Source organism: Micromys minutus (genome assembly GCF_963924665.1).
Source record: "Micromys minutus genome assembly, chromosome: 20".
NCBI classification, from domain to species: domain Eukaryota; kingdom Metazoa; phylum Chordata; class Mammalia; order Rodentia; family Muridae; genus Micromys; species Micromys minutus.
The window spans coordinates 40,847,400-40,863,248 of NC_137955.1; positions in this window are offsets into that span (position 1 = coordinate 40,847,400).

Here is a 15,849-nt window from a genome sequence, read left to right on the forward strand (position 1 = left end):
TTAGGAGTTTTCTTGTTTTTACTAGGCTGTATTTTCCCTCATTGTATTGGGTTTTCCACCTATAATTCGTTGTAGTGCTGGGTTTGTGGTCAGATATTGTGTGAATTTTGATTTGTCTTGAAATATCTTCGTCTCTCCATCGATGGTGATTGATAGTTTTGCTGGGTATAGCAGCTTGGGCTCGCACTTGTGCTCTCTTAAGGAGTGCATGATGTCTGTCCAGGCTCTTCTAGCTTTCATAGTCTCTGTTGAGAAATCGGGTGTGAGTCTGATTGGTCTGCCTTTATATGTTACCTGACCTTTTTCCCTTACTGCTTTTAGTATTCTTTCTTTACTTTGGGCACTTGATGATTTTACTATTATGTGTCCGGAGGTATTTCTTTTCTGGTCCAACCTATTTGAAGTTCTGAAGGCTTCTTTTATGCTCGTGGTCATCTCATTCTTGAGGGTAGGGAAGTTTTCTTCTATGATTTTGTTGAAGATATTTTCTGTGCCTTTTAGTTGATTCTCTTCTCCCTCTTCTATTCCTATTATCTTTAGGTTCGGTCTTCTCATTGTGTCTTGGATTTCCTGGACATTTTGGGTTAGGAGCTTTTTGTTTTTTGCATCTTCTCTGGCTGTTTTGTCTATGTTTGCATTGTTGTCTTCTGCCCCCGAGATTCTCTCTTCTATCTCTTGTAATCTATTGGAAATGCTTGCTTCTGTGAGTCCTGAATTCTTTTCTTGGTGTTCTGCCTCTAGGGTTATCTCTTTTAGCGTTTTCTTTATTGTGTCAATTTCTGTTTTAATTTCCCTCTTCCATTCCTTTATTTCATTGGTGTTGTTTTCCTCTAGTTCTTTGAGGTCTTTGAGTGTTTTTCTTGTTTCTTCTTTAAAAGCTTCTGAATCTTTTTGCTTTTTCTCTTTTTCTCGTTTAAGTATCTCTATCAGCATCTTGAGGTATGATTTCAGGTCTGTTTCTTTTATTTCTGGAGTGTTTGTAATTCCGATGTTTGCTGTTATGGGAGAGCTGGGTTCTGGTGTTGCTAGATTGTCTTGGTTTCCTTGGGATATACTCTTTCTCTTTCCTCTTGCCATTTTGTTGTCAGTGATATGTTCTTGCCTTTTCCTTGTATCTGGTCTGTGTCCCTGGTTCTCCACTGGTCCAGGTGTCAGATGGGCCGAGCCCTGTTTTATACCTCAGTGTCATCGGGTGTGAGCAGAAGTTCCAAGGTTCTCTTTCTGGTTGCTGGATCAGGCATAGCAGGGCAGGGCAAGGCAGGGGGTGCACTTTCCATGTGCACTCTGCAGAGATCTCTCTTCTCCCCGGCAGCCCAGGTCTTCCACCCACCATTTGCTCAGCCTCTATGAGTCACTGTTCTGGGTTGCAGATGGGCCAGGCTCTGCTCTGCGTCCTGAAGTCGCCTCCGGGTGGAAACAGAAGTTCTAATTTTCTGTTCCCAATCGCTGGATCAGGCATGGCAGGGCAGGGCAAGGTAGGGTGAGCACTTTCCAAGTGCACTCCGCAGAGATCTCTCTGCTCCCCTGCAGTCTAGGTCTCCCACTCACCAGTTGCTCAGCCTCTATGACTTGCCGTTCCGGGTGGCAGATGGGCCAGGCTCCCGTAATTTCATTTTCATTCAATTCTAGAAAATCCTTAATTTCTTTCTTCATCTCTTCTTTGACCCTGCTATTGTTTAATAGAGCATTGTTCAGTTTCTATGCATATATGGGCTTTTTGTTGTCTTTGTTGGTATTAAAGACCAGCCTTAGACCATGGTTATCTAAGAGGATGCATGGGAGTATTTCAATCTTCTTATATCTATTGAGGCTTTTTCTGTGACTAATTATATGGTCAGTTTTGGAGAAGGTGCCGTGAGGTGATAAGAAGAAGGTGCATTCTTTTGTTTTAGGATGAAATGCTCTGAATATGTCTATTAACTCCAATTAGTTCATAACCTCTACTAGTTTCACTGCATCCTTGTTTAGTTTCTGTTTTCATGATCTGTCCATTGATCAGAGTGGGGTGTTGAGGTCTCCCACTATTATTGTGTGGGGTACAATGTATTTTTTGAGCTTTAGAAGGGTTTCTTTTATGAATATGGGTGCTCTTGTGTTTGAAGCATATATGTTAAGGACTGAGAGTTCCTCCTGACAAATTTCTCCTGTAATGAATAAAAAGTGTCCTTCTGTATCTTTCTTGATGACTTTTGGTTGAAAATCTACTTTATTAGATATTTGAATGGCCACTCCATCTTGCTTCTTGGGGCCGTTTGCTTAGAAGTTTTTTTCCAACCTTTTACTCTGCAATAGTGTCTGTCTTTGTCTCTGAGATGAGTTTCCTGTATGCAGCAAAATGCTGGATTCTGTTTATGCATCCAGTTTGATAGCCTATGTCTTTTTATTGGGGGAATTGTGTCCATTAGGTTAACAGATATTAAGGAATAGTGGTTGCTGTTTCCTGCTATTTTTGCTTTTGAGGTAGAATTGTGCCTGTGTGTCTTTCTTCTTTTCGTTTTCTTGCTTAGGTATTTTCTAGTTTTTACTAGGTATTAGTTTCCCTCATTGTATTGGGTTTTCCACCTATAATTCATTGTAGTGCTGGGTTTGTGGTCAGATATTGTGTAAATTTAATTTTGTCCTGGAATATCTTTGTCTCTCCATCTATGGTGATTGAGAGTTTTGCTGGGTATAGCAGCATCGGCCGACACTTGTGTTCTCTTAGGGTCTCCATGATGTCTGTAAAGGATATTCTAGCTTTCTTAGTCTCTGTTGAGAAGCAGGTGGGATTCTGATTGGTCTGCCTTTATATATTACATGTCCTTTTTTTCCTTACTGCTTTTAGTATTCTTTCTTTCCTTTGGGCTCTTAGAGTTTTCACTATTATGTGTGGGAGGAATTTCTTTTTTGGTCCACTCTATTTGGAGTTCTGTATGCTTCTTTCATTATCATAGTCATCTCATTCTTAAGGGTAGGGAATTTTTCTTCTACAATTTTGTTGATGATATTTACTATGTCTTTTAGTTTATATTCTTTGCCTTCTTCTATTCCTATTATCCTTAGGTTTGGTCTTCTCATTGTGTCCTGGATCTCCTGGATATTTTGGGTCAGGAGCTTTTTGGCTTTTGCATCCTCTCTGATTGTTTGTCTATGTTTTCCATGTTGTCTTCGGCCCCTGAGATTCTCTCTTCCATCTCTTGTAGTCTGTTGGAGATGCTTGCATCTGTGTCTCTTGATTTCTTTTTTAAGTTTTCTATCTCCTGTGTTGTCTCTTTTAGTGTTTCCTTTATTGTTTCCATTTCCATTTTCAGTTCCTTCTTCAATTCCTTCATCTCTTTGGTTCTGTTTTTCTCTAGTTCTTTGATTTTTTTTGGAGTGTTTTCCTTGTTTCCTTTTTTTTATTATTATTTAACTTTATGTACAAAATCATTTGATTTCAAATAAACATTTAATGTAAAAACAAACGTTTCTTTGAAACTGAATTATTTTTACATCTATTGTATCATTCAAATTCTTCTTATCATCTTACATGATTTCTTCAAAATCTGTTCTCAAGGGTACATATAAAAAAGCTTTTTTAAATAATTAGAATCAAGGGTATTTTCAGCTTTTATTATAAGATGACATAAAAAGTTTACTCAACAGAAGTAATTTCATTACTATTCAGGTGAGGGAAATCACCATTTTTTTTGTTTTTTGTTTTTTGTTTTGTTTTGTTTTGTTTTTTTGCTTTTAAAAGGTTCTCTTTCTTTATGCTTTTCCTCCCGGTCTTGTTTAAGGATCTCTATCATCATCTTGAGGTATGATTTTGGGTCTGGGTCTTTTTTTATCTGGAGTGTTTGGCATTTTCTGTTTGCTGTAATGGGAGAGCTGGGTTCTGGTGTTGCCAGGTTGTCTTGGTTTCCATTGGGTATGTTCTTTCACTTTCCTCTTGTCATCTTGTTGTCTGTGATTATACGTGGTCTTGTTGTCAGTGATTGGTTCCTGTCTCTCCCGTATACCTTGCTTGTGTCCCTGGATTTCCACTGTTGCAGGTGGTGGATGGCCTGAGCATTTGGTCTGCAAGCACGGGCCCTCCAGGTGGATACCGCGTCCCTGTGGCAGAGTTCCTGCTCCCCTGAACCAATGGGGGGGGCGTGCTTTCAGTGTGCTCAGCCCAGATCTCTTTGCGACCCAGCTACTCGCAGTGCAGTCTCACCAGGCCTGTGTCCCTGGATGTTTGCTGTTTCTGGTGGCAGATGGCCAGAGAGTTTGGTCGATTTCCCACACTCTTAAGAAAAAGGCTAATTATTCTATAACCATGGTAACAGCTAGTCACCAAAGTGGATTTTAGACCTTCTTATTTTTCCTGAAATGTAGTTCAATAGCCATGCAGGAAGGAGCCCTAGTTGTAAACCTGTTTAATCAATTAAATGCTTTTGAAAGCCAAGAAATGGACATCACTTTTTGCCTTGGAGAGTCAGCCCATGGGATACTGACTCATTCCGACTGCAAGCTGATCCACAACCTCACCTTCAGAGCAGCTGTTCTGGCTTCATCTTGTCAGTCATTTTAGCCTATGAGGTCATTTTTCCCTAAGTCTGTATCTTTCCATATTCTCTCTGATATCTTTCATTTTCAGAGATACTGTGCCTATCCAGCATAGCTCTTCTTTACCTTTTTTGCAAGTTAATTTTTTAATCAAAGCCTTTTTATCCAATATATTTGAATATGCTCTCCTCCTCCCAAGTCTTAATTCTTTAACACCTCAGTCCTTGGCAAGCTTTATGTTCTCTCTCTTTCTCTCTCTAAAAACAAGACAAAAATTTTACCAAAACAAAGCAAAAAGGACACAAACTCCCCATAGACTCCTTTCTAAAATATATGCGTATATGAAAGAAATATTAAATTTTAATGGAGTCACGTCATAATGGGAGAGATAGATCACCTAAATGTTGTATGCCACCAAATTTTTGTTAAACATTATTTTGAGACCCTGGCTGGCCTGGAACTCATTAGAGATCTGCCTCTGCCTTCCTACTGATGGTATCGAAGGCATACACTACCACTCTGGCCTCTTTCTTACTGAAGGAACTAGTAAACTTCTTTTTCTTGCCCCTTTAAAGTATTGAAAGGTCTTGCTCTTGGTACTTCACTTCTTCCTAATAACTTACCTAACACTCTTCAGACTCTTCCTTATGACTGTTTTGGAAATCATGTTGAAGAAAGAACTTTTTGGTCTTCTTAGACCCTTTAGTCCAGCAGTGTCATGTCTTGGTCAGTTTGCAAGCTTTGCGGAACAGCACAAGACTATGTTCTAACTTCTTGTTTCTGCAAGATGGTGGCGCAGGTGGGAGGGATGCTGTGGTTTGAATGAGCAAAGTCCAGCATGGAGTTTGTGTCTTTGTACACTTGGTACCCAGTTGTGCAACTTGAGGAGGTGGAACTTTGTGGGGTAATTGGATCACTGTGGGTTGGCCTTGAGATTTATAATCCTATCCCACTTCCTGTCTGTTGTCTACTTTCTGGTCTGCCAAGACGTAAAGAGCAAGAAGAGTCCCGGCAGCATACGCCCGCCATCATAAGCTTCCCTCCATAGTGGACTCAAATAAGCATGTCCCCCTTTATGTTGCTTTATTTTAAGGTTTTCATTATGGCAAGAAACTAATGCACTGTGCCATAGCTGAATAACCACAACTCTCAGTTTCTGCAGTGGGGCGTCTAGACTGTTGAAGGACCTCTCAGGGTACAGCAGACTCAAAAATCTTAACTAAAAAGTCAGGACTTCATATCTTTTCCTTCCTTTCTTTCTCCTTCATCTTCTTCCTCTTAAAAGACACTTGTCTTTTAAGTTTTCACTGTGCAGCTCTGTCTGGACTGGAAGTTTCTAGGTAAACCAGCCTGGCTTAAGAGTCAAGAGCTCTGTCTGCCTTTGCTTCTGCAGTGCTGGGATTAAAGGCCTGTGCAACCGTGCCCAGCTCATTCCATTTATAATACAGCTAGATGTGGGGAAAGGCTGAGGAATTTCTCAGACCTTCTAGAACCTTCTTGAAATGCAAATCCCACCGAAGGAAGTAGAAACACTGTGGCCAGCATCTGAGTGATTTGGAGGGACAAATGCAGAGAGCCCCAGATTCCAGGCACAGAGGTCACATCAGAGGTTCTGTCTAAATGTAACGCCCCTGAAATGAGGAAACACAACTTAATGAGAAAGACATGGACATGGCACTGGATATTGGTTTCTAGTGAGTCAGAGGAAGAAGAATTTCTTTTTATAATTTCCATTTATAAGCTTTCAGTTTTGACGATTGCCATCAAGATCCCCATGCCCATTTGGCTGCAGGAAATCTAGTTGAGTAAATTGAGTTAGTAGTGCCATATTAGGATGGCAATAAGCACTAATGTTCCCTATGACCACGAATAGGATTTAAAGAACAAAAGATATACAGTTAGAAGCCAACTTAAGCAAAACCAAACCACCAAAAACTAAAGTGAGCACCCCAAACAGCGTGGATGCAAAGGCAGTAGACACCGAAGTGACCTTGAACCCAATGTGACACAATATTGAAAACACAATAAAGAAACAAGAGGTAAATATTCAGTGGCTGCGTTGGAAAAGAACTAAATAGACCTCTTCAGTGTAAAAATTACAGAATTTGGATGGCAGGGCACCATCTGTGGGGTACCCTGATTCTCAGTCAAGATAAGTAGAAGCCCCAGGACTCTAAGGAATGACAGGAGCTTCCTAGTCTCCTGGGAGATCAGGCCCCCCTCCCACACCTCACGCAGCTACAGCCCAACACAGCCCCCTTTAGCAAGGTTTGAGTCTCGTAGGTCACGCCCCAAGACCCTCCTCCGAAGGTAAGGATGTGACCACATGTCAGGTAGGCTCAAGACAGAAGCAGGACTATGCCCCCAAATATGTAGATGAAGCATTCCCAAGCCCCCAAGGTCAAGCCAATAGGAAGCACCTGTTGGCAGATTCTGAACCATCCCTAAACTGTAAATATGAGGCTGTCCAAAATTAAGGGTATGCAGGAATTATTCCATCATCTGAGAGGTTCTGTCATAAGAACTGTAACACCGAACTTGGGGAGAAATCCACTCTTCCGAATTTGCCGCCGTAGAAGGTTCTCCTGTGCCCTTCACCCCCTAGCCAGTCTCCTACTGGGTTGGCAAGGAAAACAGAGATGGGGTAGCACCAGCAGGTGAGGCAGTAGAAGCCATTCCCCCTCCCTGTCCAGAGATCTCTGTGTGGGGCCTCCGGCACCCAGCTCCACAACCATCACTGCCCAAGTTTAAATAAATACATCTTTGTGGGTGGGGTAATGGATTGGTGGGTAAAAGTGCTTTATTTTTTTAAAATATATTTTTATTAGATACTCTATATTTACATTTGAAATTTTATCTCCTTCTCCCACCCTGCTCTCATCCCCCCTCCCCCTCCACTTGTCTCCACGAAGGTGCACTGGCTCCTAATCACCCTCCCCACCTTAGTGCCTTGGCATTCCTCCACACTGGGAAAATGTGCCCTCCCTGGACCAAATGGCTTTTCTTTCATTGATGCCAAACACTGCTATTTTCAGCTACATATGCAACTGGAGCTATGTGTGCTCAATGGCTGGTATTTTAGACCATGGGAGCTGTGGAGAGTTTGGTTGGTTGATAATGTTGTTCTTCCCATGAGGTTGCAACACCTTTTGGCTCCTTCAGTCCTTTCTTTAGCACCTTTTCTTGTACAAGCCCAATGATGCCAGTTAACTCCCCAGAAGCCAAGTAGAAAGCTTTGCTCAGTGTCATGTGCAATCTAGCACTTCAGTGCATGAGACTGAAGGCGGAGACAGGAGAATCAGCTGGACGCTTGCAGGCCAGCTAGTCTAGTGAAGTCTGTTTCTCAGTATCAGAAGCAATGAATGACTCTACCTCAAAAACAAAGAGGTGAAAACCAAACGTTGTCCTCTGACATGCACATGAGCCTTCTTTTCCACAAAACAAACAAATAAAAACAATTAAAATGTATCACTGTACATGACTAAATGCCAGATCTCCTGGCATATGGTTACACGATGCCTTAGTCCGGGTTTTTATTCCCGCATAAAACATCATGACCAAGAAGCAAACTGGGGAGGAAAGGGTTTATTCAGCTTACACTTCCACATCACTGTTCATCATCAAAGGAAGTCAGGACTGGAAGTCAAGCAGGTCAGGAAGCAGGGGCTGATGCAGAGGCCATGGTGGAATGTTGCTTACTGGCTTGCTTCCCCTGGCTTGCTCAGCTTGCTTTCTTATAGAACCCAGGTCTACCAGCCCAGGGATGGCACCACCTACAACAGGCTGGGCCCACCCCCTTGATCACTAGTTGAGAAAATGCCTTACAGCTGGATCTCATGAAGGCATTTCCTCAGCTGAGGCTCATTCTCTGTGATGACCCCAGCTTGTGTCAAGTTGACACAAAACCAGCCAGTACACAAGGTAAACAGATTGTTAAACAGGTCCTCTTAGTTCCTTCACTGACTGCTACTGTCCTACTTCAGAGATCTCTCTATTCTACCAGCAATGCAACCTGTGGTTTCCAATACTCACATCACCCCAAAGTTTTCACTTTGATCAAGTTATCACCACCCAATGCTACTCTGCATAAAATATGAATATGACTGTTCCAACACTCTTGTCAATCAAATACACAGATTTCCCATTGTCTGGAATGTAAGACACCTGACCCCTGGCTCTCCATGAGGGACTCTGCTTACTACTCCCATTGTCATCTTCTTTAATACTTCAGAGTTATTCCGTTACACTTACCACACTGAGTTTTACCTTCATGCCCCATTGTCCTCAATGACTGGCTGATTCTAAATTGTTTTCTAAGGCTGAGATGGGATATTACTTGTTCCAGGAAGCCTTTCCTGATGTTCTTCAAGTTCCATGAAGTTAGCAACTCTCCGCAGCCTTTCTGTGTACAAAGCATCCATTCCAGTCACTGTACTTTGTCACTGCATTACAAAGCATGTTGACATGATGGGTTTCCTCATTACAGTGAGACTTCTGAGTTCACTGAAGGATCTATGGGGCCAGGATGGCTCAGTATGTATGCAATGACTTTTGTTCAGTAAGTAAATGACTCTTCCTTTGTGTCTCTTTTACCTCGGAAAAAGGAAAACTATTAACTTAATCTTTCCTGAAGATCTAGTTGAATCTTTGAACACAAGACATTCTTCATGTAACTATAATGTACCAATGAAACTTACCATTTGTTGTTCATGTGTTATTGTCATGGGTTACTTACTTAATTAGTGATGTTGGGGATTAACCTATGCAAGCCACCTATTACTGACTATGTCTCCAGCCCTTCTTTTATGTTTTGAATTGGGAGACAAAATCTGACTAGGTTTCCCAACCTAGCCTTGAGTTCATTATCCCTTGATTTTCCAAGTAGTAGAGATGAACAAACTCGCACCACTATTCTTGTTGTGTGTCTTTGTTTTGTTTTTCTGGAAGGACTGGAGAAAGTAATAAGGGGTGATAGTCAAGGTCTAAGTGACAGTCACCAGTACCTACTTCCTGTTATTCTCCAGTGTGCTGTCCCCTTCTGCACTAAATAAGGGCAGTATAAAAACAGTGGTGTGTGACTGACGGGTATAATTACAAATCCTTTTCAGTTCCAGCCTCCTGTTCTTGGATCACTCCCCTAAGCAAAGCTGACTGATAGGTCATGAAGACACATAATCAGCACACAGAGTGGTCCATGAGGTGAGACGTGGAAACCTCCTCCTTGCAGATAAGAGATCAAGATGTCTGGGAAGCAGTTTTGCTAACCTAAGTCAAGTTTTCAAATGACTACAGTCCTGGATGCCATAGTGACTGAAACCTCATGGGAGATGCTCAGCTAGATTCAGCCACTCTCAAAGAACCTGGCTCAGATAATAAATGTCTACAATTGTTTAAAGCTAGTAGGCTTTAACGCACTTTTTACATGGAACACCAGAAACTGTACATGACATGTTTTGCTTTTTTTAATGTATTTTTCCATGCAAATAGAAGGTGATTAGTGAATATTGTTTTTGATACACAGATGTACAGACAATGAGCCAACTGCCTGTGAAGTACCTAGGGTAAAAGTTTACATGGTTTAAGTTGTGGTCAGTGAGGAAAAGAACATTGTTTATATCAGCAATAGATGTGTGGGCTTCAGATCTGTAGATACCAATTTTTTTCAAATACTTTTCCTTCCTTCCTTCCCTTTCTCCCTCCATTCTTCCTTCCCTTCCTCCCTTCCTCCCTTCCTCCCTCCCTCTTTCCCTCCTTCCCTCCCTCCCTTCCTCCCTCCCACCCTCCTTTCCTTCCTTCCTTTCTTCCTTCCTTCTTTCCTCCCACTATCTTGTTTTTAAAAGACTTATTTATTTTTATGTTCACTTGTGTTTTACCTACATGTAGGTGTGAGGGTACCAGATGCACTGGAACTGGAGTGACAGACAGTTGTGAGCTGCCATATAGGTGCTGGAAATTGAACCCAGGGCTTCTGTAAGAGTAGCCAGTGCTCTTATTTACTGAGCCATCTCTCCAGTTCCTGGGCCCGGATCTTTTTAATTGTAGCCAGTTATTTCTTATTTAAATGAAGTGGATTAAATTGGAGTTCGATACTGTCACTCAGAAGGCTGCGTCTACCTTGTCTCAGACTATGGTGATATTCTATCTTTCAGAGCTGTTGGTTTTCTGTTGCTGTGATAAAAAAATGCCAGAAGCAAGAGCACCTCATAGTAGAAAAAGATTTATTACAGCGTCTAGTTCTGTAGAGAATATGGGCTATCATGGTGGTCAAGTCAAGGTAACTGGAACACGAAACCAGTCAGGGAACAGAGAATTCACATTTCATCTGGACACAGGAAACACAGAAAGAGAACAGGAAGTGGGGAAGGCTATAAAACCTCACAGGTGACATTCCTCCATCAGTGAGGTTCTGACTCCTATAGGTTTATAATCCCCCAAACAGCTCCACTCAGAAAACAAGATGGCCAAGTACATAAACTATGGGGTCGTTTCTCATTCCAGTGCAAAGGACATTTGCCTTCTTAACACGCAGCAAACAACTAAATTTGGATTTGCCTTTGTTTTCAATACTGCAGATTAAATGTAGTGCTCTGCACATGATATATAAGCATCCTACCACTGGGGTAGATCCCTCGGCCTTTTACACGTTATTTGGTGATGGTCTAAATCTTTGAGGCCTTCTTTCTGGCCTTTGAGTCCTATAGAACCGGTATGATGGACATATGCCAACATGCTCAGACCACGATGTACTTCATAGTCATTCACTGAATCCAGAAATATTCTGGTTACGTTAAAGAATAAGTTAGGTGCCAGTATTAATTTCATCTGCAAATATCTATTGGTGAATGCATTTTTTATTGGTTATTTTATTTATTTACGTTTCAAATGTTATCCTCCTTCCAGGTTTCCCCTCTGCAACCTCCCTATTCCACTCCCTGTCCCCCCCCACTACCCCTACTCCATCCCTGCTTCTATGAGGGTGCCTCCCTCCCCCACTCCTGCCTCAGCACCATAGCATTCCTCTAGGCTGGGTCATTGAGCTTCCACAGGACCAAGGGGCTCCCCTCCTATTGATGCCAGATAAGGCTTAGCGCATGATACTTACAGAATGTTTTAATGAGGTATAGAATCAGGACTGAAGCCGAACAGAGTGCTAAGACCATGACTTCTGGGATCTGGTGCACCAAAAATGTAGTCTGTTGTGGTGTTTGGAGTCAAGAATTTCTACTTCCCAGCCTGCAATTTGAGCCACTTAAGAAGTAAGAAAATAAAGCAAGACTGTGTAGAGGAGATAGTATTGCTGCTTTGGAGACGATCCTGGAGAATTTGGCTTCCATATGCAAGCAAGCTGACTTCTGCTATGGTTTAGATATGAAGTGGCCCATTAAAAGGCTCTGGTGTTGAAACTTTGGTCTCTAGCTAGTAGTACTGGGAGATTCTGGAGACATTAGGAAGTGGACTCTTGCTAAGGGAAGTAGGTCAGGGAGGCGGACGGGTATGTACTTGGGAGCTCTATCTTATGTGGCACCTACCTCTGTCCCTCTCTGCTTCCTGTTGGGCACAGGACCAGTAGCTTGTGCCATATACTCCTGTTGCCACAATGGATGTTGTACCTTTTTACAGGCCCTAAACCTTCACAGCCATAGCCTACATTCTCTGAAACTATGGGTCAAAATAATTCCTGCTTCTAACTTTGTGGTCAGGTATTTTTCACAGTAACGAGAATGCCCTAATTCTGAATATGAGAATTTGGCAATGTTTAAAGCCATTGCTCACCAGACGACAAAGGCACAGTGTCTGCTTGGAGTCACCATGTTCAGGAAAGAAAACTCCTGGAATAAAGGAAGACTGTTAGCCTGTGAGCCTGCTGTGAGTGTGGCCATTGCCCACCCCAGAAGAGAGCCACTGGCTCTAAGTAGCCTCCTAGTACAATGCCTACCGTTCCATCATGCATTCCCATGTCTCCAGAGGAGGGGAGACTTTGCTCTCAGAAGTGTCAGATTAGTCAGGAAGCTGGCTTAGTGATATCAAAGCCAAAGCCAAGGTAGCTAAAATTAGTGAAATCAAAGCCAAGGCAGAAATTGTAGTCCTTCTCCCGTTTCCACGGGGAATTATCACCAACCGCATTGTTCAATTCAGCCCAACCTAGTGTCTCCAAAGCAGAGGTTCTGAGATGAAATGAAAGCACAACCCAGCAACAAAGTGCAGTTTTACAGCCCGGATGCCCCAAAGCTGATCCCAAGCCCTCTCACATTACATATTTATGAGTGAGAAATTAGATTTCAATGACTAATCTTGTATATTAAAGTGAAAGCATATACAGGAATTAACATTTGAAAGCAGATTCTATTTTCTGTGTGAGTAAAATTTTAGAAATTATTACAGCCTTTTAATTCCTCCCCCCCTCCTGCCTGTTCTATCCAGAAGAATTTTGTCTACCACAGCAATATTCAAGATTTTAGTCTCAGGACCTTTTGAAACCCTAAACTATTTTTGAGACTACCACAGTTTCTTTTTCCACATTGACTATTAAAAACTAAAACTCTGGTGATGCTTATTAATCTATTAAAATGTTAAAAATTACAACAAGGTAGATAAAGTATTTTATAGAATTCAGAAAGAGAAGCTGTTGGTTAGAGGGTAAGATTCCATTGTCCAACAGGACTTGATCTTGGTGGTCTGTGTTGCTTTCGTGGTTGCCACAGTTAACAGGAATGTAGCACTTATTTCAAAGTTGCTAAAATAATACTTGCCACAAAGAAATGATCAGAAGATGGGGTGGCTGGTATGATAACTTGTCTGATTTAATAATTCTAGATAATAGATAATGGCATTTCCCTTATTTTCACACTTGGAATAACAGAAGACAGATGGTTTCCATATCTGCTTCTATTTTGAAGCCCCTGTGATATCTTCTTCTGGTTGGAAACTCTGAAGACATTTCAGCTCCTGGTAGGTAACATGTACAGAAGAAGCAATGTGATAATCCTCTCCAATGTCACTATGCTTCATGCTACAGTGGAAAAAGAAAATGCCATTTATTAGGATGATTGCCCATTATAAAAACCCATTTATTTGGGTTTATATGCCAGTATCAGCCCCCTCTGCCTCCCAGTTCCCACTCACACAAATCCTCTTCTCATGCCCACCACCCTTTCTTTTCTGAGAGGAGGGAGATGCCTGGTTGTTACCCAACACGCTACCCCCTCCACCACACAATCAAGTCAGTGCAGGGCTGGGTGAATCAGTTCCCACTAAAGCCAGACAAGTTGACTCAATTAAAGGGACAGGATCCAAAGGCTTCATTCATTTATTCATTCATTGTTGGCAGGCAGGCCACAGATTCAGGGACAGTCCCCACTTCATTTGTTGGGAGACCAACAAGAAGACCAAGCTGTTCATCTGCTACATGTGTGCAAGGGTCTAGGTCCATCCCATGTGTGGTTTTTGGTTGGTGGTTCAGTCTCTGAGAGCCCCCAAGGGTACAGGCTAGTTGGCTCTGTTGGTCTTCCTGTGGAGTCCCTGTCCTCTTCAAGTCCCTAATTCCTTCTTCCAACTCTCCCACAAGACCCCTGAAACATCATGTAACATTTTTCTCCAGGTCTCTGCATCTGTTAGTGTTTCCACTGGCTGCTGGGAATCACTGTGGCTTTTTGTTTGTTTGCTTTTGTTTTGTTTTTCTTTAAGAAAAGTCTGTGAATGTTGGGCTGTGAATGCTGGGATGGTGGAAACATTTTTTAAAGTTCTAATTAAAATTGGATGTTCAATTTTGCATTTAAATTGTACTTGTTTCAGATACCTGTGGGTTTCCTTGTTTGGCCTCAGACCAATACTTGACAAATGATAGTTTCCTCAAAGGTGAGTTGCAATATAGAATTGGAAACCTTATTAGCAAGCACTCAGGCTTCTCCATGTAATTGCCTATTGGAGTAACTCACATTTTCAAGGGTTCTTTTACTTACATATTATTTTATTATCAGCACACCTTTTGACAGACTTCTCTGCTGTTGTCACATCTCATCACACAGTGTAAACTGGAAAATTTCATTTGTTACTATGGTCACCCATTTCTTTAGAAAGGTCTGTGGATGTTGAGATGGTGGGGACATTTTTTTTTAATTCTAAGTTTTGCTTGCAAGATGGATTGTTATTATAGAAAACAATTACTGTTAGTCTTCCTCAGACTGATACTTCTCATTCATGTTTTGAAAAAAAATATTTCCCAAATATCCACAACTGGATAACCACAGTAGTTCCTTTAAAATAATATTCATAAATAAAAAGGAGGAAGAGGAGGAGAGGAAGGAAGATATTTTCCTTCTTGATTACTGTTTTGTTTTTTTGACACAGGATTTTATGGTGTAACCCAAGTTAGCTTTGGGCCAATGGTCCTCCTGCCTCAGTGTCCTGGCTGCTGTGCCCCAGTGCCCATTTTTATTTCAGCATTTAATTCAAACAACTGCACTGCATGCCCTCAAGACAACCTTCATACTTCATCACACTGCAAAATTAATTTATGCAGCCTTCACATTTTGTTGCATTGAATATTAAGAGGATGTGTATTCAGTAAATGAGATTTAATAAAATTAATTTTTCACAGTTTCATTAAGGACATTCTCAAGGAAAAGTAGCCTATTTTTATTTTAGAATTTTATTAGTTTGTGCTAGGGAAGAATTCAGTGTTTGTACATGCAAGTTGAAGGCTACACAGGAGAACACTAAGATCCTTCTCTCTCTGAAAGACTCACACTGGAGGCCTTATATGTCAGAGGCACATTAACAAGAGAAAAGGAAACACACTGATTTAATGTTAAATATAACACCAAAGCCTTCAAAGGGAAACGAAAGTCCAAATAAAGAGACAAAAATGTATATTTTTATGCTAAGCCTGAAGAAGTAGGGGGTAATGTTGAAGAAGTACTGCTGATCATTGGAATGAATTCTAATGCTACTAAACTTAGAGGGCGCTTCAGGCAGATGCTTCTCTGTGTCTTCAGAGATGAGGATCCAGTCTTCTTCTGGGTATGGGATGAGCATCTCTCACAGGAGGATCTCCTGGCAGCAGCAGACAGAATTCAGAGAATTCTTTCCAGGTTTTATTACTTGCTGTGGGAGAGAAAAGGAAGGTCATAGAGAACTTTATGTTTTGCTGCTTTTTCAAGTGCCAAGGTGCCTTCTTTTCAAGCAGTAAATTAGTTCCTTATCACACTGTAGCAACAAAATGCCTAATAAGAGAAACTTAAATAAGGAAGTGTTTGGGTCTGAGAGTGCCCAGTGGTAACGGCACTTTTATTTTTCCTTGCAGAGGATGGGGGTTTGGTTCCCAGCAGCCATACCCAGCAG